This window comes from Oncorhynchus masou, chromosome 12 (genome assembly GCF_036934945.1).
Source record: "Oncorhynchus masou masou isolate Uvic2021 chromosome 12, UVic_Omas_1.1, whole genome shotgun sequence".
Taxonomy (NCBI): Eukaryota; Metazoa; Chordata; class Actinopteri; order Salmoniformes; family Salmonidae; genus Oncorhynchus; species Oncorhynchus masou.
The window spans coordinates 20,636,716-20,660,555 of NC_088223.1; the positions used below are offsets into that span (position 1 = coordinate 20,636,716).

A 23,840-nucleotide genomic window follows, 5' to 3' on the forward strand; every position below is an offset into this window, starting at 1 on the left:
ATGGGTGTATGGTAGGCCCATCAAACAAATCACTCCCTCCAACACCATGGAATCATTGAGTGGTATGGCACCACCACATCACAGTGAAATAAGAAAAGTCTGATCTGGGGACTGAATGGTGTATAGGTTGACAGTACAGTACCTTTTATGACAAGGGTGTGCCAGTGGACTCCATAGACCTTGTTCTCATGTCAGGCCAGGACTGACTCTAGCATCACTGCAAACACTGAGGAGGCATCTGGGGCAAGGAGACAACATACAGTGGGGCAAAAAGGTATTTAGTCAGCCACCAATTGTGCAAGTTCTCCCACTTAAAAAGATGAAAGAGGCCTGTAATTTTCATTTTCACTTCAATTATGACAGACAAAATGAGAAAAAAAAATCAGAAAATCACATTGTAGGATTTTTTATGAATTTATTTGCAAATTATGGTGGAAAATAAGTATTTGGTCAATAACAAAAGTTAATCTCAATACTTTGTTATATACCCTTTGTTGGCAATGACAGAGGTCAAATGTTTTCTGTAAGTCTTTTCACACACTGCTGCTGGTATTTTGGCCCATTCCTCCATGCAGATCTCCTCTAGAGCAGTGATGTTTTGGGGCTGTTGCTGGGCAACACGGACGTTCAACTCCCTCCAAAGATGTTCTATGGGGTTGAGATCTGGAGACTGGCTAGGCCACTCCAGGACCTTGAAATGCTTCTCACGAAGCCACTCCTTCGTTGCCCGGGCGGTATGTTGGGATCATTGTCATGCTGAAAGACCCAGCCACATTTCATCTTCAATGCCCTTGCTGATGGAAGCAACCAACATCCACACATGGATCAGACAATCCTGAGCACAGCTGGCCTTAACAGATCCCCCTCTGTACAGCATGGAGGTAGAAATGAGTTTGCTTTTATTTCGTAAATATTTTTCATTTAAAGGGATCGTTCACTCAATTCGAACTGCATCATCATCACTACAGTTTTTGCTCTGTACTGAAAGTGCTCAATCTTGGAAACTTGATTGCTGACATGCACAATTTTGTGGGTGGACTAATGAACAAAATACAAACAAATATGAGTGAACTATCCCTTTCAAATGAAATGAAATGTATTTATATATCACTTCTTACATTAGCTGATATATCAAAGTGATGTATAGGAACCCAGCCTAAAACCCCAAACAGCAAGCAATGCAGGTGTAGAAGCACGGTGGATAGCAAAAACTCCCTAGAAAGGCCAAAACCTAGGAAGAAACCTAGAGAGGAACCAGGCTATGAGGGATGGCCAGTCCTCTTCTGGCTGTGCCGGTTGGAGATTATAACAGAACATGACCAAGATGTTCAAATGTTCATAAATGACTAGCATGGTCAAATAATAATAATCACAGTAGTTCACAGCAGGTCTGGGACAGATAGAACGTCCGGTGAACAGGTCAGGGTTCCATAGCCGCAGGCAGAAAAGTTGAAACTGGAGCAGCAGCACAGCCAGGTGGACTGGGGACAGCAAGGAGTCATCATGCCAGGTAGTCCTGAGACATTGTCCTAGGGCTCAGGTCCTCCGAGAGAGAAAGAAAGAGAGAAAGAGAGAATTAGAGAGAGCATACATAAATTCACACAGGACACCGGATAAGACAGGAGAAATACTCCAGATATAACAGACTGACCCAAGCCGCCTGACACATAAACTACTGCAGCATAAATACTGGAGGCTGAGACAGTAGGGGTCGGGAGAAACTGTGGCCCCGTCCGACGATACCCCCGGACAGGGCAAAACAGGCAGGATATAACCCCACCCCACTTTGCCAAAGCACAGCCCGTAAAGCACAGCCCGTCTTCAGTAAAGACTTAAAGGTTGAGACCGAGTCTGCGTCTCTCAAATGGGTAGGCAGAACATTCCATAACAATTGAGCTCTATAGGAGAACGCCCTGCCTCCAGCTGTTTGCTTAGAAATTCTAGGGACAATTTGGAGGCCTGCGTCTTGTGACCGTAGCGTACGTGTAGGTATGTACAGCAGGACCAAATTGGAAAGATAGGTAGGAGCAAGCCCATGTAATGCTTTGTAGGTTAGCAGTAAAAGCTTGAACTCAGCCCTTGCTTTGACAGGAAGCCAGTGTAGGGAGGCTAGCACTGGAGTAATATGATCAATTTTTTTGGTTCTAGTCAGGATTCTAGCAGCCGTATTTAGCAGTCACTGAAGTTAATTTAGTGCTTTATCCGAGTAGCCGGAAAGTAGAGCATTGCAGTAGTCTAACCTAGAAGTACCAAAAGCATGGATTAATTTTTGTGCATCATTTTTAGACAGGAAGTTTCTGATTTTTGCAATGTTACGTAGATGAAAAAAAGCTGTCCTTGAAACAGTCTTGATATGTTCGTCAAATGAGAGAGATCAGGGTCCAGAGTAACGCCGAGGTCCTTCACAGTTTTATTTGAGGGACTGTACAACCATCAAGATTAATTGTCAGATTCAACAGAAGATCTCTTTGTTTCTTGGGACCTAGAACAAGCATCTCTGTTTTGTCCGAGTTTAAAAGTAGAAAGTTTGCAGGCTTCTAGCAAGGGCAATTTTGGGGCTTCACCATGTTTCATTGAAATGTACAGCTGTGTGTCATCCACATAGCAGTGAAAGTTAACATTATGTTTTCGAATGACATCCCCAAGAGGTAAAATATATAGTGAAAACAATGGTGGTCCTAAAACGGAACCTTGAGGAACACCGAAATGTACAGCTGATTTGTCAGCTGACAAACCATTCACAGAGACAAACTGATATCTTTCCGACAGATAAGATCTAAACCAGGCCAGATCTTGTCCGTGTAGACCAATTTGGGTTTCCAATCTCTCCAAAAGAATGTGGTGATTGATGGAATCAAAAGCAGCACTAAGGTCTAGGAGCACAAGGACAGATGCAGAGCCTCGGTCTGACATTAAAAGGTCATTTACCACCTTCACAAGTGCAGTCTCAGTGCTATGATGGGGTCTAAAACCAGACTGAAGCATTTCGTATACATGGTATACGAAATAGTATGGTATGGTATGGTATACAAGGCAGTGACTTGCTGCGCAACAGCTTTTTCTACAATTGTTGAGAGGAATGGACGATTCGATATAGGCCGATAGTTTAAAAAAATATTTTCTGGGTCAAGGTTTTTTTTTTAAAGAGAGGCTTTATTACTGCCACTTTTAGTGAGTTTGGTACATATCCGATGGATAGAGAGCCATTTATTATGTTCAACATAGGAGGGCCAAGCACAGGAAGCAGCTCTTTCAGTAGTTTAGTTGGAATAGGGTCCAGTATGCAGCTTGAAGGTTTAGAGGCCATGATTATTTTCATCATTGTGTCAAGAGATATAGTACTAAAACACTTGAGTGTCTCCCTTGATCCTAGGTCCTGGCAGAGTTGTGCAGACTCAGGACAACTAAGCTTTGGAGGAATACGCAGATTTAAAGACAAGTCCGTAATTTGATTTCTAATGATCATGATCTTTTCCTCATTTATTACTGCTGAAGTGAAAGCCATCCTCTCTTGGGGAATGCTGCTTTTTAGTTAGCTTTGCGACAGTATCAAAAATACATTTCAGATTGTTCTTATTTTTCTCAATTAAGTTGGAAAAATAGGATGATCGAGCAGCAGTGAGGGCTCTTCGATACTGCACGTTACTGTCTTTCCAAGCTAGTCAGAAGACTTCCAGTTTGGTGTGGCGCCATTTCCGTTCCAATTTTCTGGAAGCTTGCTTCAGAGCACGGGTATTTTCTGTATACCAGGGAGCTAGTTTCTTATGACAAATCTTTTTAGTTTTTAGGGGTGCAACTGCATCTAGGGTATTGCGCAAGGTTCAATTGAGTTTCCCAGTTAGGTGATTAACTGATTTTTGTCCTCTGACATCTTTGGGTAAGCAGAGTCTGGAAGGGCATCAACATATCAGCTGATGTAAAAATGGCTATATAAATCCATTTGATTTGATCAAGAAATCTTTGAGTTGTCTGAGATTTATAGCATGACGTGATGCTCCTTGGTTGGGGTCTGAGCAGATTATTTGTTGCGATTGCAAACGTAATAAAAATGGTTGTCCGATGGTCCAGGATTATGAGGAAAAACATTAAGATCCACAACATTTATTCCAATGGACAAAACTAGGTCCAGAGTATGACTGTGACAGTGAGTGGGTCCAGAGACATGTTGGACAAAACCCACTGAGTCGATGATGGTTCCGAAAGCCTTTTGGAGTGGGTCTGTGGACTTTTCCATGTGAATATTAAAGTCACCAAAAATTAGAATATTATCTGCTATGACTAAAAGGTCCGACAGGAATTCAGGTAACTCAGTGAGGAACGCTGTATATGGCCCAGGAGGCCTATATACAGTAGCTATAAAAAGTAATTGAGTAGGCTGCATAAATTTCATGACTAGAAGCTCAAAAGACAAAAACGTCTGTTTTTTTTGTAAATTGAAATTTGCTATCGTAACTGTTAGCAACACCTCCGCCTTTGCGGGATGCGCAGGGGATATGGTCACTAGTGTAACCAGGAGGTGAGGCCTCATTTAACACAGTAAATTCATCAGGCTTAAGCCATGTTTCAGTCAAGCCAATCACATCAAGATTATGATCAGATTAGCTCATTGACTATAACTGCCTTTGAAGTGAGGGATCTAACATTAAGTAGCCCTATTTTGAGATGTGAGGTATCACGATCTCTTTCAATAATGGCAGGAATGGAGGAGGTCTTTATTCTAGTGAGATTGCTAAGGCGAACACCGCCATGTTTAGTTTTGCCCAACCTAGGTCGAGGCACAGACACGGTCTCAATAGGGATAGCTGAGCTGACTACACTGACTGTGCTCGTGGCAGACTCCACTAAGCTCACAGCCTGCTGCCTGGCCTGCACCTTATTTCATTGTGGAGCTTGGGGAGTTTAGAGCCCTGTCTATGTTCGTAAATAAGATGAGAGCACCCCTTCAGCTAGGATGGAGTCCTTCACTCCTCAACAGGCCAGGCTTGGTCCTGTTTGTGGGTGAGTCCCAGAAAGAGGGCCAATTATCTACAAATTCTATCTTTTGGGAGGGGCAGAAAACAGTTTTCAACCAGCGATTGAGTTGTGAGACTCTGCTGTAGAGCTCATCACTCCCCCTAACTGGGAGGGGGCCAGAGACATTTACTCAACGCCGACACATCTTTCTAGCTGATTTACCCGCTGAAGCTATGTTGTGCTTGGTGACCTCTGACTGTTTCATCCTAACATCGTTGGTGCCGACGTGGATAACAATATCTCTATACTCTCTACACTCACCAGTTTTAGCTTTAGCCAGCACCATCTTCAGATTAGCCTTAACATCGGTAGCTTTGCCCCCTGGTAAACAGTGCATGATCACTTTAATTGTATATATTCCCTATATAGGCCTAGTGCACATTTGGGCTCTGATCAAAAGGAGTTCACTCCAGAGGGATTAAGGTGCCATTTCAGATTCACTCTAGATAAGATGGCTGAGAAGAGAACACACAACTTCTTAAAACTAAGGCCACCTGGGGAAGAGTAACAGGGAGAGGAGGGGTTTGAAAGGAAGGGGGTGATTAGGTGGCCATGGTAGTATAAGAGGGCCAGGTTGGGACTTGCCAGGACACCAGGGTTAACACCCCTATTCCTGCAACAAGAGGGAAACTTCAGTGACCACAGAGTGTCAGAACCTTGGTTGAACCGTATCTTCCAAAAGTTGGAATTAAAAAGACCACCAGCTGAACTCAAAGACAGGGCTGCGGAGCCATGCTGCTTGAAGGATACAGTATATCTGAGAGAGAGGGGTGGAACGAAAGCATTGACTCGGCCCTGCTGCACCCATTTCATGCATTATAGAAAGACTTCAGTGTTCAAATGCAAATCGAATTAAACAAATGCCCCAGTCATAAAAGGATGGATTTTAATTTTGTTTTATAGTAGAGAGAGACTGGAGAGAGAGGACTTTTGCAAAGCCTATGGGGCTGGTACATATAAATTAATCTCTGACTGCATCCCATAGGCCTCTGGTCAAAAGTAGTGCACTATGAAGGAAATAGGGTGCCATTTGGGACACACATCTCTCTCCACCTCTAATGGCCGCCCAGATGGAGTAGTTCATTGACTGAGTGGGATGAGTCCAGTGGAGAGGGCTGGTGAAGGAGATGAAATAGCTTTTACAAACCCTGGGCTGAAACCCAAACTGCATACCATTCCTTATTATAGTGCGCCACTTTGGACCAGGACCCATGGGGTTCTAGTCAAAATTAGTGCACTATATTAAGCCCTTAGGGTGTCATTTGTGATGTAGGCCTGAACTCCTGCTGGAGTACATCTGGAGTGGGTTGCACAACTCAAGTAGGCAGCTGAATACACATATACCAGAAATACTTCCACATATTTTGTCATAACATCTCTGATATTAGACAGATTTTTGACTAAAATGTAAATGTAAAATAAGGCAGTGAGGAAACAGATCGCTAAACACTGGTGTGGTCCTCACCTAAATACACCCACTCCACACCACAGATCCAATCCTCATACCCTTGCAAGGAGAAGACTTTCATGAACTGTCAGAGACACTTGGGAGAAAAGGCCAGTATCAATGTAAATTTATATGTTTATGAATATGAATACAACATACTCGATTTATTGATTTTTACATTACTGTCCATTAATTTGTTGGCCAATGCCAGCTATTTGATTTTGCTCACCTGTCCATTGCACTGCACATACAAATGTGTTCTGCAATCTCGCCACAGCAGGCCAGTATGGGAACACTTGCTGCTGAAGCCAGGCTGCATTATAACACAGACAGATTGAGTGAAGGGGTGGAAGGGCAGGGGGACAAAGCATCACACAGAGAACAGGCATGTGAAAGGGAGGAGAGATGACGTGCGGGACACTTCTTGCACAAATTGCATTTTTAATATGGGGTGGGGGGTATCTCCAACCGGCAACCGCCGCCGTAGAAACAGCTTACTTCTGCTGGCTGGCAAGAACGCTAGCGAGACATCCATCATGAAGCCTCTCCCAAACGATATGGTTTGTGTGCACTCCGCTTCAGGGAGAGTGAGGGAAGAAAGAACAACAAAATTAGCCTTTAAAATAGGGTGTGAGTCATACTTGTACAGAACGGGCACGAAAATTACACAAAAACATTGGGTTCCATACATCACTGACAAGCATTCCTAAATCAACTGCTCCCAGATTATTTCACTAACTCATCCTAGAGAAGTGAGATGGCTAATCGCTAGGCTAGTTCTTTTGAGGCAAGCTACAGAGACATTTGTCAAACGGTGACATGTTTTTCTTCTCTCCTTTCGCCAGAAACCCAGGGGTCTTCCAGGCACAAGCAGCACATTCTGGCAGCAGAGCTCCGTCTGGCCTACATAAGACAACACACCCTGAGGACAGACCCAGACTGCATCCCAAATGGCACCCTATTCCCTATATAGAGCACTACTTTTGAACATCAACATTCACCCCCCCCCCCCACACCAGCTAACATACAGGGAGGAAATACCAAACAATACCACAAAAACACCTAATCTAAACAACCCAAAACTAAAATCATGCGCAAATGCATCAGATACTTGATTAGGTTCTGGGAATAGATGCATGAGATAAGATACACTACATGACAAAAAGTAGGTGGACACCTGCTCGTGAAACATCTCATTCCAAAATTATGGACATTAATATGGAGTTGAACCCCCCTTTGCTGCTATAACAACCTTCAACTCTTCTGGGAAGGTTTTACACTAGATGTGGGAACATTGCTGTGGGGACCTGCTTCTATTCAGCCACAAGAGCATTAGTGATGTCTGGCAGTGATGTTGGGCGATTAGGCCTGGCTCGGCATTCCAATTCATCCCAAAGGTGTTTGATTGGGTTGAGATCAGGGCTCTGCGCAGGGCAGTCAAATCTTCCACACTGATAAACCATTTCTGTATGGACCTTGCTTTGTTTACATGGGAATTGTCTTGCTGAAACAGGAAAGGGCCTTCCCCAACAAAGATGGAAGCACTGAATCGTCTAGAATGTCATTGTATGCTGTAGCTTTAAGATTTCCCTGCACTGGAACTAGGGGGCCTAGTCCAAACCATGAAAAGCAGCCCCAGACCATTATTCCTCCTCCACCAAACTTTACAGTTGGCACTATGCATTGGGGCAGGTAGCGTTCTTCTGGCATCCGCCAAACCCTGATTTGTTTGTTGAACTAGCAGATGGTGAAGCGTGATTCATCACTCCAGAGAACGTGTTTCCACTGCTCTAGAATCCAATATGTACAAGCTTTACACCACTCCAGCCGACGCTTGGCATTGCGCATGGTGATCTTAGGCTTATGTGCGGCTGCTCGGCCATGGAAACCCATTTCATGAAGCTCCCGACGAACAGTTCTTGCGCTGACGTTGTTTCCAGAGGCAGTTTGGAACTCGGTAGGGAGTCTTGCAACAGAGGAAAGACAATTCTTACGTGCTACACACTTCAGCACATGGCGGGCCATTCTGTGAGCTTGTGTGGCCTACCAGTTTGCGGCTGATCCGTTGTTGCTCCTAGATGTTTTCACTTCACAATAACAGCACTTACAGTTGACAGTGGCAGCTCTAGCAGTGCAGAAATCTGACAAACTGACTTGTTGGAAAGGTGGCATCCTTTGACGGTGCCAAGTTGCAAGTATAACTGAAAAAATTATGAAAGACAAGCATTGTAATTTTGAATTCCACAAAGTAAGTGTGGAAGAGGTGAAAAAATTATTGTTGTCCATCAACAATGACAAGCCACCGGGTCTGACAACTTAGATGGAAAATTACTAATGATAATAGAGGACGATATTGCCACTCCTATTTGCCATATCTTCAATCTAAGCCTACTAGAAACTGTGTGCCCTCAGGCCTGGAAAGAAGCAAAAGTAATGCCTCCTTTTTCAGCAAACTTAGCATGTGTCAATATTTGTACGAACATAACAAGATTAAACAACTGAGACATAAACTGAACAAGTTCCACAGACATGTGACTAACAGAAATTGAATAATCTGTCCCTGAACTAAGGGATCAAAATCAAAAGTAACAGTCAGTATCTGGTGTGGCCACCAGCTGCATTAAGTACTGCAATGCATCTCCACCTCATGGACTGCAGCAGATTTCACAGTCCTTGCTGTGAGATGTTACCCCAATCTTCCACCAAGGCACCTGCAGGAGACGGTGGGTTTGTGCCCATAGGCGAAGTTGTTGCCGGTGATGTCTGGTGAGGACCTGTCTTACAACAGGCCTTACAACAGTCCAGCCTCTCTCAGCCTAATGCGGACAGTCTGAGCACTGATGGAGGGATTGTGCATTTCTGGTGTAACTCAGGCAGTTGTTGTTGCCATCCTGTACCTGTCCCGCAGGTGTGATGTTCGGATGTACCGATCCTGTGCAGGTGTTGTTACACGTGGTCTGCCACTGCGAGGACAATCAGCTGTCTGTCCTGTCTCCCTGTAGCGCTGTCTTAGGCGTCTCACAGTACGGACATTGCAATTTATTGCCCTGGCCACATCTGTAGTCCTCATGCCTCCTTGCAGCATGCCTAAGGCACGTTCACGCAGATGAGCAGGGACCCTGGGCATCTTTCTTTTGTTTTTTTTTCAGTGTCAGTAGAATGGTCTCTTTCGTGTCCTAAGTTTTCATAACTGTGACCTTAATTGCCTACCATCTGTAAGCTGTTAGTGTCTTAACGACCATTCCACAGGTGCATGTTAATTCATTGTTAATGGTTCATTGAACAAGCATGGAAAACAGTGTTTAAACACTTTACAATGAAGATCTGTGAAGTTATTTCAATTTTTACAAATTATCTTTGAAGGACAGGGTCCTGAAAAGGGGACATTTCTTATTTTGCTGAGATTACATGGCAAGCTCTCATGGCTCAAAGTGGAGGAGATATTGACTTCATCACTACTTGATTTTGTAAGGTGTTGCCAAGCTGAATGCACCAAGCTGTCTGTTTAAACTACTAGCACACAGCTCGGACGCATATGCATATCCTTCAAGACATGCCATCAGAGGTCTCTTCACAATCCCCAAGTCCAGAACAGACTATGGGAGGCACACAGTATTACATAGAGCTATGACTACATGGAACTTTATTCCACCTGATAGAACAGCAAAGAGACACACACAGGTACAGACACACGCATACACACACGGGTGCTAGCACACACACTCTGCACACATGTATATTGTGGTATTGTTGTATAGTGGTATCATAGATTTTGTGCTGTGGATATGTGTTGGTGTGACAGTGTCATATGATGTTATGTTTTATCTTTTTCTTTTATGTGTAATATAAGTGTCTTAATGTGTTTGGACCCCAGGAAGAGTAGCTGCTGCCTTGGCAACAGCTAATGGGGATCCCTAATAAAATACTACATAGAAATACCTTGATGCAATCCTGGTTTCACGATACAGTGGAAACCACAGTGGAAACAATAGGCCATTACAATGATTTGAGACAATCGTAAAGTGATGACTCATTACATTCTGTGACTCAAATGATCAGATGGTGCGGCAGGGTTGCCTAGTGGTTAGAGCGATGGACTGGTAACCGAAAGGTTGCAAGTTCAAATCCCCGAGCTGACAAGGTACAAATCTGTCGTTCTGCCCCTGAACAGGCAGTTAACCCACTGTTCCTAGGCCGTCATTGAAAATAAGAATTTGTTCTTAACTGACTTGCCTAGTAAAATTAAAATAAATAAATAAAAGACTGTTCCCTCTGTGTTTCTACTACCACAGCATGCCAGCAGATGTCAGGGTAGGTGGAGAATTCAGCACAGATTAACTCAAAAATGCTCCTTTTGCTACAGGGTGAAGTTTCCCCTGTAAACAAACACACTCCCTGCATCTCAGAGCAGGTTTCAAGGAACACGTATAGTCCTTTTATAATGCAGGGTTTTATAGATCTCGGGTGAAGTTTCCCTTAGGTAAAGATCTAGGATCTGCGACCCCTCAACCATTAGTGGGGAAAATGCAAAACTGACCCAAGATCAGCATCTAGAGGAAACTTCACCCTACTTAGGTAGAACTAAGCCCACTTTAGGTGAACATTGTGGTTTGTGTATCCTTATCATATTGAGATAAGAGTACTTGAGAGTACTACTGAAGTTACAAAATACAAATCAACATAGCTGGCCGGCCTATGAGCAATGTTCCAGCTGAACTGCACACGTGCACGACCTCGCACCTCCTCCAGGACTGCGACGCAGAAGAAATGCCAGGCAGCACAGAGATGCAAGAGATTGAACTTCAGCTAGTTCGCCCCATTAGTTTGCACTGTATAGATGAACATTTCTTCTGTGATCGAATCAACATTATATCAGCCCCTTGTCAATTGAACAAAACAAAACAAATCTAACTTTGCAAGATTGAGTCTGTGATTTTGTTGTAGGCAGAGCCAGAGCATAAAACGGAGTAGAATTCTATTGGCGGGGTAGCCCACGATCCCTCTTTCAATCACCCGCGAGTATATGTGCACAGAGCTGCGAATTATATTATTTACTAGTTAGCGAGTAATTAGCCCAGTTATAGATAAGAATAGTTCAGCAATGCAGAGTTACTGCTTCCTACAAGAGCACAAAACATGTACGCTACATTTCAATCTGTCTTTGAAATGCTATTTAGGTTGTTGAATATGCAAATAAGCCAACAGGCAAAGGGGTAGTCTTCATTGTATAATTCTCTGTATGGTAATAATTCATTTGATTTTGTAAAGTGGTTTCTTGCATCATACAACACAATGCAATATACAGTCCATGGTTTTGCAGACCAAGTAAAAAAAAAAAAATTAATGTCAAGCCCTTAACTCTTAGAACTACCCATCCCGGATCCGGGACAATTGTCATCAACTACACTAATTAGCATAGCGCAACAGTCAAAAAATATTACTAGAAAATATTCATATTCATGAAATCACAAGTGAAATATAGTGAAACACAGCTTAGCCTTTTGTTAATCACCCTGTCATCTCAGATTTTTAAATTATGCTTTACAGCCAAAGCAAGACAAGCGTTTGTGTAAGTTTATCGATAGCCTAGCATAGCATTATGTCCAACTAGCAGCAGGAAGCTTGGTCATGAAAATCAGAAAAGCAATCAAATTAAATTGTTTACCTTTGATGAGCTTCGGATGTTTTCACTCACGAAACTTCCAGTTAGACAGCAAATGTTCCTTTTGTTCCATAAAGATGATTTTTATAGCCGAAATACCTCCGTTTCTTGTCCACGTTTTGTTGAGAAATCCACCGGAAATTGCGGTCACGACAACGCCGAAAAAACCCACCAAATTAGATCCATAATATAGAAACATGGCAAACGTTTTTTTATAATCAATCCTCAAGGCGTTTTTCAAATATCTATTCGATAATATATCAACCGGGACAATTTGCTTTTCAGTAGGAGCGAGAGGAACAATGGCCGCCTTCGTCTATTACGCACAAGTCACTCTGAGCGCCACCACCTGACCACTGACACAATGTTGTCGTTCACGCTCATTTTTCAAAATAAAAGCCTGAAACTATGTCTAGTGGCTGTAGACACATTAGGGAAGCCATAGAAAAAGGAATATGGTTGATATCCCTTTCAATGGCCAATAGGGATGCATAGGAACACAGGGGTTTCAAAATAAGAGTCACTTCCTGATTGGATTTTTCTCAGGCTTTCGCCTGAAGTATCAGTTCTGTTATACTCACAGTCAATATTTTTACAGTTTTGGAAACTTTAGAGTGTTTTCTATCCTAAGCTGTCAATTATATGCATATTCTAGCATCTGGTCCTGAGAAATAGCCAGTTTACTTTGGGAATGTTATTTTTCTAAAAATGAAAATAGTGCCCCCTAGTGTTAAAACGTTATTAAAAGTCTCATGCAATGTAGCCTGCATTGAACCCCACATATAGGCTACTGTAGGCTATATCACATAAATCAAAAGCTATTTCCATGTGAAAATGTTATGGGATTTTCTCCATTGGATTTGTTGGTAAGCCTACATTATGCTTGAATAGCCACAATAGCCAATTGGCTACTGTCTAAAACTGTAAGGAAACAGCCTCAGTGTTCACTGTAAACATGCCGGAAGTTGAACAAAATTCTCAAAAATGTTTCCGCTCACAAGACCTAAAATTTGCTCAGTGCCCCAAGTGCCCCCAATGTGTCCAACACACTTTACACGCCTTGATTTTTTCACATTTTGTTACGTTACAGTCTTATTCAAAAATGGATTACAATTTTTTTTAAATGTCCTCATTAATTTACACACAATACCCCATAATGACAAAGCAAAATGAGATTTTTTATAAATGTTTGCTAATTTATTACAAATAAAAAACAGAAATACCTTATTTACATAAGTATTCAGACCCTTTGCTATGAGACTTGAAATTGTAGCTCAGGTGCATCCTGTTTCCATTGATCATCCTTGAGATGTTTCTACAACTTAATTGGAGTCCACCTGTGGTAAATCAACTGATTTGACATTATTTGGAAAGGCACACACCTGTCTATATACGGTCCCACAGTTGACAGTGCATGTCAGAGCAAAAACTAAGCCATGAGATGGATGGAATTGTCTGTAGAGCGTCGAGACAGGATTGTGTCGAGGCACAGACCGGGGGAAGGGTACCAAAACATTTCTGCAGAATTGAAGGTCCAAGAACACAGTGGCCTCCAACATTCTTAAATGGAAGAAGTTTGGAACCACCAAGGCACATGACAGCCCGCTTGGAGTTTGCCAAAAGGACTCTCTGGTCTGATTAAACCAAGACTGAACTCTTTGGCCTGAATGCCAAGTGTCACATCTGGAGGAAACCTGGCACCATGGCTACAGTTAAGCATGGTAGTGGCTAGAGGTCAACAGATTAATCGGAATGGCCGATTAATTAAGTTTTCATAACAATCGGAAATCGGTCATTTTGGACGCCGATTTTGCCAATATATATATTTTTTTACACCTTCATTTATTTAACTAGGCAAGTCAGTTAAGAACACATTCTTATTTTCAATGACGGCTAACGGTGGGTTAACTGCCTTGTTCAGGGGCAGGACGACAGATGTTTACCTTGTCAGCTCAGGGATTCAGTCTTGCAACCTTACGGTTAACTAGTCCAACGCTCTAACCACCTGCCTCATGAAGAGCCCGCCTGTTACACGAATGCAGTAAGAAGTCAAGGTAAGTTGCTCGCTAGCATTAAACTTAATCGAGATGATAGTTTCCGGATTCGACCATATTAATGACCTAAGGCTTGCATTTCTGTGTGTTATTATGTTATAATTAAGTCTATGATTTGATAGAGCAGTCTGACTGAGCGATGGTAGGCACCAGCAGGCTCATAAGCATTCATTCAAACAGCACTTTTGTGCGTTTTGCCAGCAGCAAAACGCACAATGACTTCAAGCCTATCAACTCCCGAGATTAGGCTGGTGTAACGATGTGATGTGAAATGGCTAGCTAGCTAGCGGGGTGCGCGCTAATGGCGTTTCAAACGTCACTCGCTCTGAGACTTGGAGTGGTTGTTCCCCTTGCTCTGCATGGGTAACGCTGCTTCGAGGGTGGCTGTTGTCGTTGTGTTCCTGGTTCGAGCCCAGGTAGGAGCGAGGAGAGGTACGGAAGCTATACTGTTACACTGGCAATACTAAAGTGCCTATAAGAACATCCAATAGTCAAACGTATATGAAATACAAATGGCATAGAGAGAAGTAGTCCTATAATTCCTATAATAACTACAACCTAAAACTTTTTACCTGGGAATATTGAAGACTCATGTTAAAAGGAACCACCAGCTTTCATATGTTCTCATGTTCTGTGCAAGGAACTCAAATGTTAGCTTTCTTACATGGCACATATTGCACTTTTATTTTCTTCTCCAACACTTTTTTTTCCGATTATTTAAACCAAATTGAACAGGTTTCATTATTTATTTGAGGCTAAATTGATTTTGTTGATGTATTATATTAAGTTAAAATAAGTTTTCATTCAGTATTGTTGTAATTGTCATTATTATCGGTATCTGCTTTTTTTTGTCCTCCAATAATTGGTATTGTTATCGGCGTTGAAAAATCGTAATCGGTCAACCTCTAGTAGTGGCAGCATCATGCTGTGAGGATATTTTTCAGCGGTAGGGACTGGGAGTAAGGATCGAGGGAAAGATGAACGGAGCCAAGTACAGAGCGATCCTTGACGAAAACCTGCTCCAGAGCGCTCAGGACCTCAGACTGGGGAGAAGGTTCACCTTCCAACAGGACAAAAACCCTAAGCACACAGCCAAGACAATGCATGAATGGCTTCGGGAGAAGTCTCTGAACGTCCTTGAGTGGCCCAGCAAGAGCCCAGACTTGAACCCGATCTAACAGAGATCTGTAGAGAAGAATTTGAGAAACTTCCCAAATACATGTGTGCAAAGCTTGTAGCGTCATACCCAAGAAGACTCAAGGTTGTAATCGCTGCCAAAGGTGCTTTAACAAAGTACTGAGTAAAGGGTCTGAATAATTATGTAAATGTGATCAGTGTTTATTTGTATAAAGTTGCTAAAAAAAATAAACCTGTTTTTGCTTTGTCATTATGGGGTATTGTGTGTGGATTGATGAAGTACCAATCGGATGAGACCAATTCCTGCTTCTCGTAGTGTTAACACACCTCCCCATCTAGGGCCTCCCACACAATCAGTAGATTGTCAGACCCTCCTGACACCAGGTGAGTTTCTGTACCATCATCAGGGAGGAAGACAACCAACTGTCATAAACAGTCTATCAAAGCATTGGATGAAGCATATCAATATTAATTATCAGCATATCAAAGCATTGGATGAAGCATGCAGGTAGCTACTCACCACAGTCCTCTCTGTGGACCCACTGGACTGTGTTCACCCTCCCAGATGTCCATTCAGGACAGCAACAACACCTTTCTCCTGTAAAGCTGACTGTCACAGCAAATATGCCTTATACCCAAGGACTCCAAGAAGCTGTCAACATTGACCAGACCGATGATGTAGTGACACGAGTACATTTAAATTGTGAAATATATATATTACTTTTGGGTCATAGAGAGCGGCGTAATTACATGTTCTACATGCAATGACCCCACCACGACCCCATGAAAGAACATGTTGGGTTCGATTAGCACAACATGAGACATGGCATGTTTCTATTATGGTCGCTGCCATTCTGAATTCTACTCCGCAGCAGTTACCGTAAATACGGGTATACATGGCAAATAATTCTACAAACATTCCGCTCACAGAGTTTAATGGGTAAAATGAAGTTGAACGCACTCTGGAAAACTGTACATTTTTGTTTCACAAGACTGCAATTTAAGGGGACAGTTGCTTTAATTTTATTGGTGGCATTGTTACCTTTACAATAAATCATTACACACGCTTCATCGTAGCCTACATGATCTCGAACAATCTCTAAACTCTTCTGATTGCGTTATTGGGTAGAATCCACTAGGTGGTGCGATAGACCCATTGTGGGCCTTGCGCAGCAAAAGCCCCAGTTTCAATCTTCGACATACAGTTATTCTTATTAATGGGACTTGCGAAGCAAACGTCTTTTTAGTACTTAATGGGACTTGTAAAGCTAAGTCTTCAACATGCTCAGAGGCGACCCATCATTCTGTTTTGGGCCTCCCTGTTCAGTAAACCAAAATCCTGTTTTGCATGTTATTTTGGCAATAATACTTGTCACATATCAGTTTGCAAACAATGTAAAAAAAAACAATAATAATAATTGAGTTAATAAAGACGTATACAAACATGATCTTGAGTAAGGCAGCTCCAAAATGCTTAAAATACAGCGCAGCGTAGTGGTTGGTAATGTTCTCTAGTTGTGCCGTGATTGGCTCAGTGTTCTGTCATGGATGTGTTAATGCAACCTTAAAGGTCCTCAATGATGTCACCATTGCCCTTGATTCTAAGCAATGGTGTGCTGCTATTGTTATTGATTTGACCAAAGCTTTTGATATGGTATTCCATTCTTGTGGGCCAGCTAAGGAGTATTGGTGTCTCTGAGGGGTCTTTGGCCTGGTTTGCTAACTACCTCTCTCAAAGATTGCAGTGTATAAAGTCAGAAAATCTGCTGTCTCAGCCACTGCCTGTCACCAATGGAGTACCCCAAGGCTTGGGGAGGTATGGCCCCACGCTCTTCTCAATTTACATCAACAACACAGTTCAGGCAGTAGGAAGCTCTCTCATCCATTTATATGCAGATGTTACAGTATTGTACTCAACTGGCACCTCAGTGGATTTTGTGTTAAATGCTCTACAACAACGTTTTTTTAATGTCCAACAAGCTTTCTCTACCCTTAACCTTGTTCTGAACACCTCCAACGGTAATGTGGTTTGGTAAGAAGAATGCACCTCTCCCGACAGGTATGATTACTACCTCTGAGGGTTTAGAGCTTGAGGTAGTCACCTCATACAAGTACCTGGGAGTATGGCTAGAAGGTACACTGTCCTTCTCTCAGCACATATCAAAGCTACAGGCTAAAGTTAAATCTAGACTTGGTTTCCTCTATCGTAATCGCTCCTCTTTCACCCCAGCTGCCAAACTAACTCTGACTCAGATGATCATCCTACCCATGCTAGATTACGGAGATATCATTTATAGATAGGCAGGTAAGGGTGCTCTCGAGCAGCTCGATATTCTTTACCATTCGGCCAACAGATTTGGACACATCACTGCACTCTATACTCCTCTGTAAACTGGTCATCTCTGTATACCCGTCGCAAGACCCACTGATTGATGCTTATTTATAAAACCCTCTTAGGCCTCACTCCCCCCTATCTGAGATATCTATTGTAGCCCTCATCCTCCACATACAACACCCATTCTGCCAGTCACATTCTGTTAAAGGTCCCCACACATCCTTGGCTCACTCCTCTTTTCAGTTCGCTGCAGTGAGCAGATGGAACGAGCTGCAAAAAACACTCAAACTGGACAGTTTTATCTCAATCTCTTCATTCAAAGACTCAATCATGGACACTCTTACTGACATTTGTGGCTGCTTTGCGTGACGTATTGTTTTTTATTTAATTTTTTATACATTTTTACCGCTTTTTCTCCCCAATTTCGTGGTGTCCAATTGTCATCATCATCATGAATCAAGTCGACAATCTACTAGCAAATCCTTTTCAATCCTTGTCATATGAAGAGAAATTATAGATACAGTAAATGGTATCGGTGCTCATCGGCCATTGGACATAAACATACTACTTATTATTATTATTATTATTCTGTAGCACGCTACTCCTCCTACGCCGTTTAAGCTAGAAATGGCGTTAACTTCAAAACGTGCAGAATTGTATACAACTTTTTGATATCATCTATACTTTTAAAAATATTACACTTTTGTCATTTTTTGTCCATCTTCCATTTACTGTAAATGTATTAATACAACTTTTGACACAAATCAGCTACTTTGACCACTTTGCAACACCTTAGACAGAAAGTTAGTGTATAAATCTTTGTCTACTTCTCTGCTACTCAATTCTGACAGTTGAACAAAAAATAATACTACCCCAACAAGTTAGACAAAAATATAGAGGGTATGAAATCTTCATCTCCTTCTCTGCTTTTAAAATCCGAAAACAGATTAGTCATAGAGTCTACCAATCTGTAGATGTTTTAGTAACCCATTAACTGCTCTATTTCTAGCTGCAGTTAGTCATGTCAGAAGCTAGCAGATTCATTATTTAACAACAGCTGCAAATAAAAATTAAAAACATCATGTTTTGAAGTTCACTTTCCTTTATTTGTCTAACAACATTATCATGAATCTAGGAGGAAGGAGAGTTGTATGGCATTGAAGCTTGCCTGGAGGGTTGTTAACGCAGTGTCCAAAGAAGGGCCAGAAGTATACAGAATGGTCGTCTGCGTAGAGGTGGATCAGAGACTCACCAGCAGCAAGAGCGACCTCATTGATGTATACAGAGAAGAGAGTCGGTCCAAGAATTGTACCCTGTGGCACCCCCATAGAGACTGCCAGAGGTCCGGACAGCAGACCCTCCGATTTGACACACCAGGATGTGTACTCAGAGCATGTGCTGACTCCCTGACCCAGTCTATAATACCTACATGTTTCAAGCCAACCACCATAGTCCCTGTGCCCAAGATTGCCAAGGTAACCAGCCTAAATGACTACCGCCTCGTAACACTCACATCTCTGACTACAGCCTCAAACCCTGGACACACTCCAATTCACATACCTCCCCAACAGATCCACAGCAATATATAGTATGAGTGAAACAGACATAGTGTTTCCTCTCCCTCACTCTTAGGTGTTAATTTCAGTCTGTCCATTTCGTGATGGTAAATCCCTATTCAAATATATTGGGGGCGGTGCTAAGCTGACATATGGAATTGTTTTAAGATGGTCATACTATGGATCATTTAGCTATTCGATGTGGAATTTTAGGTCTCCTTTAGGTATACCAAAAATATATAAACAAATTATTTGATAAAATATTTATTTTGGCCATTACTACTAAAGTTAATAGAAATGCATTGAATAACACATTTGTAAATGGCAAAAAGGAAAGTAAAAAATATATCATAAGAAACAAGGTTTTGAAGTGTCTTTCCTAAATCTACATTTATTTTACACATATTTAACACAGTTTTGGGGGTAGGCACGAAACCACCTTCATACTTCCATTAGTCTTTTTTTTTAACCTGTACCGGTTACCTTCAGCCGAGTCCTGCGACACTTCTGGGGGTCGTCGAGCAAAACGTCATTGTGAGAGTCTCCCCTTTCCATGGAGTGGTCATAATAGTTTGTAGGTCAAACCGTTCTGACACTACAGATGTTTTCATGAGAAGACCGATTTCCGGGATGTTTCATTGTTTGACAAACATGGCTCTAGCTCTGCCACCTTTCACCGCAGATGTGGAAGTGCGACAGTGGCGTATGCGGTGGATTGAGACACATTGCATAACAGATAGCTCTATCATAAACAACAGATGTTTTGTTGTGATGTAGCTTACATTGAAACACCTGTGCATTTCAGAGAAAATGTTGCAGTTTTAAAGCTAATTTCCTGCAATTCTACACATTTTTCCATTGGGCAGAGATGAAAATGTGCTGTTTTATAGCTCATCTCATGCCATTCTATACATTTTGCCATGTGGATGAGAAGACATTTTGCAGTTAAACTAACTGTCTGAAAATCTCACATTGAGAAGTTCGTATTCTGTTAACCCATACCCAAATAACATTGTTGAATCTTTCTATACTTGTATTGGTGGCCAAAGCATATATATATATATATATATATATATATATATATATATATATATATATATATATATATATATATATATATAATACTTAAATCCCACCTCAAAAAGACTGTTTAAAAAAATGCTTGATATTATTTAATCCTTCTGAGTAGGATGAGATGGCCAATCAGCGGTCTAGTCACAATAATATTTTTAATGACTGGAATATACCCACACTATTCTGTTGTTAGGGTACGCACACTCTATTCCAAAACAGAAAATATGCTTTTTTTAACATGCTTTTTACCATTTTTATGTAGAAATCTGGAAACACCGGACAGTTACTTTAACGGTTAACTTTGGGCAAAAACGCAAAAATTACAGCTTTAAACTGTAGAACTGATCAATGCACTGTCATACTAGGTCATGATGCTTTAAAAAAAAACACGAATAAATAATTAGCTACAGAAGTGCCATTTCTTACCGATCTCTACACCTTCCGTCCAAAAACAAGTCCTGTGAAATTACGTCAACACATACCGGAGGAGTTACTGGCTAGCTATAAGTAGCTATCTTACCTGACAAACTAACTACTTCAGTCACGGCGCGCATGACCAGAATTTTACATAATGAACCACCAAAGGGCACAACCCCATTTCAGTTTGAAAATTGAGAAAAGGGAGGAATTGGACAGTTTTTAGTTGACCGTTGAAGCTAATGTCTTGCAATTCTACACGTTTTGCCATTGAATATGACGTCTTCATACGCACATTTATGTTGTATTTTTTTTTTTTTTTTTTACAGCTGCAATATGTAACTTTTTGGGCGACGTAACAAAATTCACATAGAAACTGTGTTTACAGAGTTGTCATTCTCGTTAAAAGCAAGTGTAAGAAGCGGTAAATCTGTTCCAAATGCAATATTACTATGCTTCCCATTCTTAAATTTCGTTGTTGCATCTTTCAGTTTCGTACACCAGCTTCAAACAGCTGAAAATAAAATATCTTTGGTTATAGAAAATATATTTCACAGCTGTTTAGATGGTACAACAATTCTCTACACTATAGTTGCTTATTTTGTCACATAAACTGAAACTATTAGAATTTTAGCAACCAGGGAAAGGCTGAGCGATTTCTGCATAATGCATCTCTAAAGCTAATGATTGGGTGGGACAAATCAACCTGTTCCGTGGCAATTTCGCCATGTGTGTATGGCCTATTCACAACTCTAGTCCAGTACTAGCAGTAAGTACTAACTCCCCCTGATATTTCCCACAGCCACGAACTACTGCACCCACCATTCTGAAGGCTTTGCTGTGCTTGCTCTCTGATGTAAGTCACAAACACATTCTGCATCAGAAATTATCAACTCATTATCTCTCCCAGCACCGGACAGATTGGTGAGCAGGTCCAGCTAATCACTATGTCCAGCAGAGGTCAACCCCCTTGCATTCACAAGGAAGACACAACCCCTGAAGTGTGTGTATGTGTGTGTAATGTTATCCCTACCTGCATGCATCAGCTTACAGAGCAGACAGACGATCTGTAGTTTAAGGTGCAGGATAAAGAGAGAGAGGCTCGGAGAGTATTAATGAGCGTGTGTGGGATTTAAATATCCATGATTATGTCACGACAGGGGAAATACTATAACAAAACATGGCAGCAAGATTAATGGCAGCTGCCTCTGTGTCACTTTCTGCAGCCTGTTTTTGTTTACAGGCAATTAAATGATCCTAGCCCCTGAGGGCCTCTCTCTGGCAGGCTGGCCAGCAGTGGTATAGGCATATTGAGCATATGGCACTGGCAGTCACAATCACTGATGTCCAGAAGGAGCATCAGTTTGCACCTGTGATCTCAAATGCAAGGTCAAAGGGGTTTAATGGTAGAGGTAAGGGAATCTTTCCACCATGCCCTTTTTGAAGGTGAAAGTATCCACTCTCTGGAAGCAGAAAAACAACTATGTTTTATCATTTATAGTTATCGCAGGGCCCGTCTAGTGTCATTAGCTCAAAACCCGAATGCCTCTGGAACGCAGAAGACATTGGTGTTCCAGGAAATGCTATATGAAATCTGTTGTACATTTCTTGAACTTAAATTCTATAACTCTATTTCTGAAAAGATATGACACCATTACTTATTTTTAGGGAAAACTACCAATCAAACTTTGTTGGTGGATTATTGGAATCATCATATGCCGCCCGTGAACCCAATATGCCTGAGAAAATACTTCAAAATCCCACTGCAAGTCATCCTTTAATCTGCATATCCCAGGAAAATGACTGAGTATGCAGCTTATTCCACGTTTCACTGTGCACAAAATCACCCTCAATTCACGATCTTTACATTCAGCTCAGCAGTTCTGTTCCCAAGAGCCACACGGCCAAGAGGAAAGATACAGAGAGTGAAATAGCAGTCCGTATTTCTGCAGAGTATAAAAACTTCAGAGGCAGCTGTAAGCAAGACAATCACACATTGCCTAGACATGCTAGGACAGTGTGGATACGCTTACACAAAACAAATAGAGATTTCTGAGTCTGATTGTTTTCCTCAGAAAACATGTCTGACAAACAATAAAAACAGGGCCTCCAGAGTGGCACAGTGGTCTAAGGCACTGCATTGCAGTGCTTGATGCGTCACTACAGACCCAGGTTTGATCCCAGGCTGCGGTCACCGGGAGACCCATGAGGCGGCACACAATTGGCCCAGCGTCGTCCGGGTTAGGGGAGGGTTTGGCCATCCGCTGACTTCGGTCGCCAGCTGGACAGTTTTTCCTCTGACATATTGGTGTGGCTGGCTTCCGGGTTACGCGAGCAGTGTGTCAAGAAGCAGTGAGGCTTGGCAGGTTCGTGTTTCGGAGGATGCATGGCTCTCGATATTTCCCTCTCCTGAGTCCGTAGGGGGGTTGCATAGAAGGGACAAGACTGTAACTACTAATTGGATATCACAAAAAAGGGGTAAAAGTTAAAAATATATACAGTACTTGTCAAAAGTTTGGACACACCTACTCATTCAAGAGTTTTTCTTTATTTTTACTATTTCCTACATTGTAGAATAATAGTGAAGACATCAAACTATGAAATAACACATATGGAATTATGTAGTAACCAAAAAAGTGTTCAACAAATATTATTCAAAGTAGCCTCCCTTTGCCTTGATGACAGCTAGAAATGGAATGCATTTCAATCAACAGGTGTGCCTTGTTGAAAGTTCATTTGTGGAATTTCTTTCCTTCTTAATGTGTTTGAGCCAATCAGTTGTGTTGTGACAAGGTAAGGGTGGTATACAGAAGATAGTCCATATTATGGCAAAAACATCTCCTTAGAGCGCTGCTCTCGAGTGGCGCATTGGTCTAAGGCACTGTATCTCAGTGACCGAGGCATCACTACAGACCCTGGTTTTATTCCAGGCTGTATCAAAGCTGTCCGTGATTGGAAGTCCCATAGGGTGGCGCACAATTGGCTCAGCGTTATCCGGGTTAGGGTTTGGCCAGGGTAGGCCTTTGTTGTAAATAAGAATTTGTTCTTAATGTTCTTAACTAACTTGCCGTGCTAAATAATGGTTAAAAAAATAAATAAATAATAAGCAAAGAGAAACTACAGCTCATCATTACTTTAAGAAATG

General features: G+C 41.8%; 1 long non-coding RNA gene across 1 annotated transcript; it reads right to left on the minus strand.

The window, feature by feature from the left end:
- Positions 1–409: 409 nt before the first annotated feature.
- LOC135549674 (uncharacterized) lies at positions 410–16,146 on the minus strand. The gene is made up of 4 exons (XR_010457002.1): positions 15,834–16,146; positions 6,959–7,036; positions 6,690–6,773; positions 410–6,557 (listed from the first exon to the last, which is right to left on the minus strand). It is a non-coding gene; the product is annotated as an uncharacterized LOC135549674 (long non-coding RNA).
- Between the last annotated feature and the right edge of the window lie 7,694 nt (positions 16,147–23,840).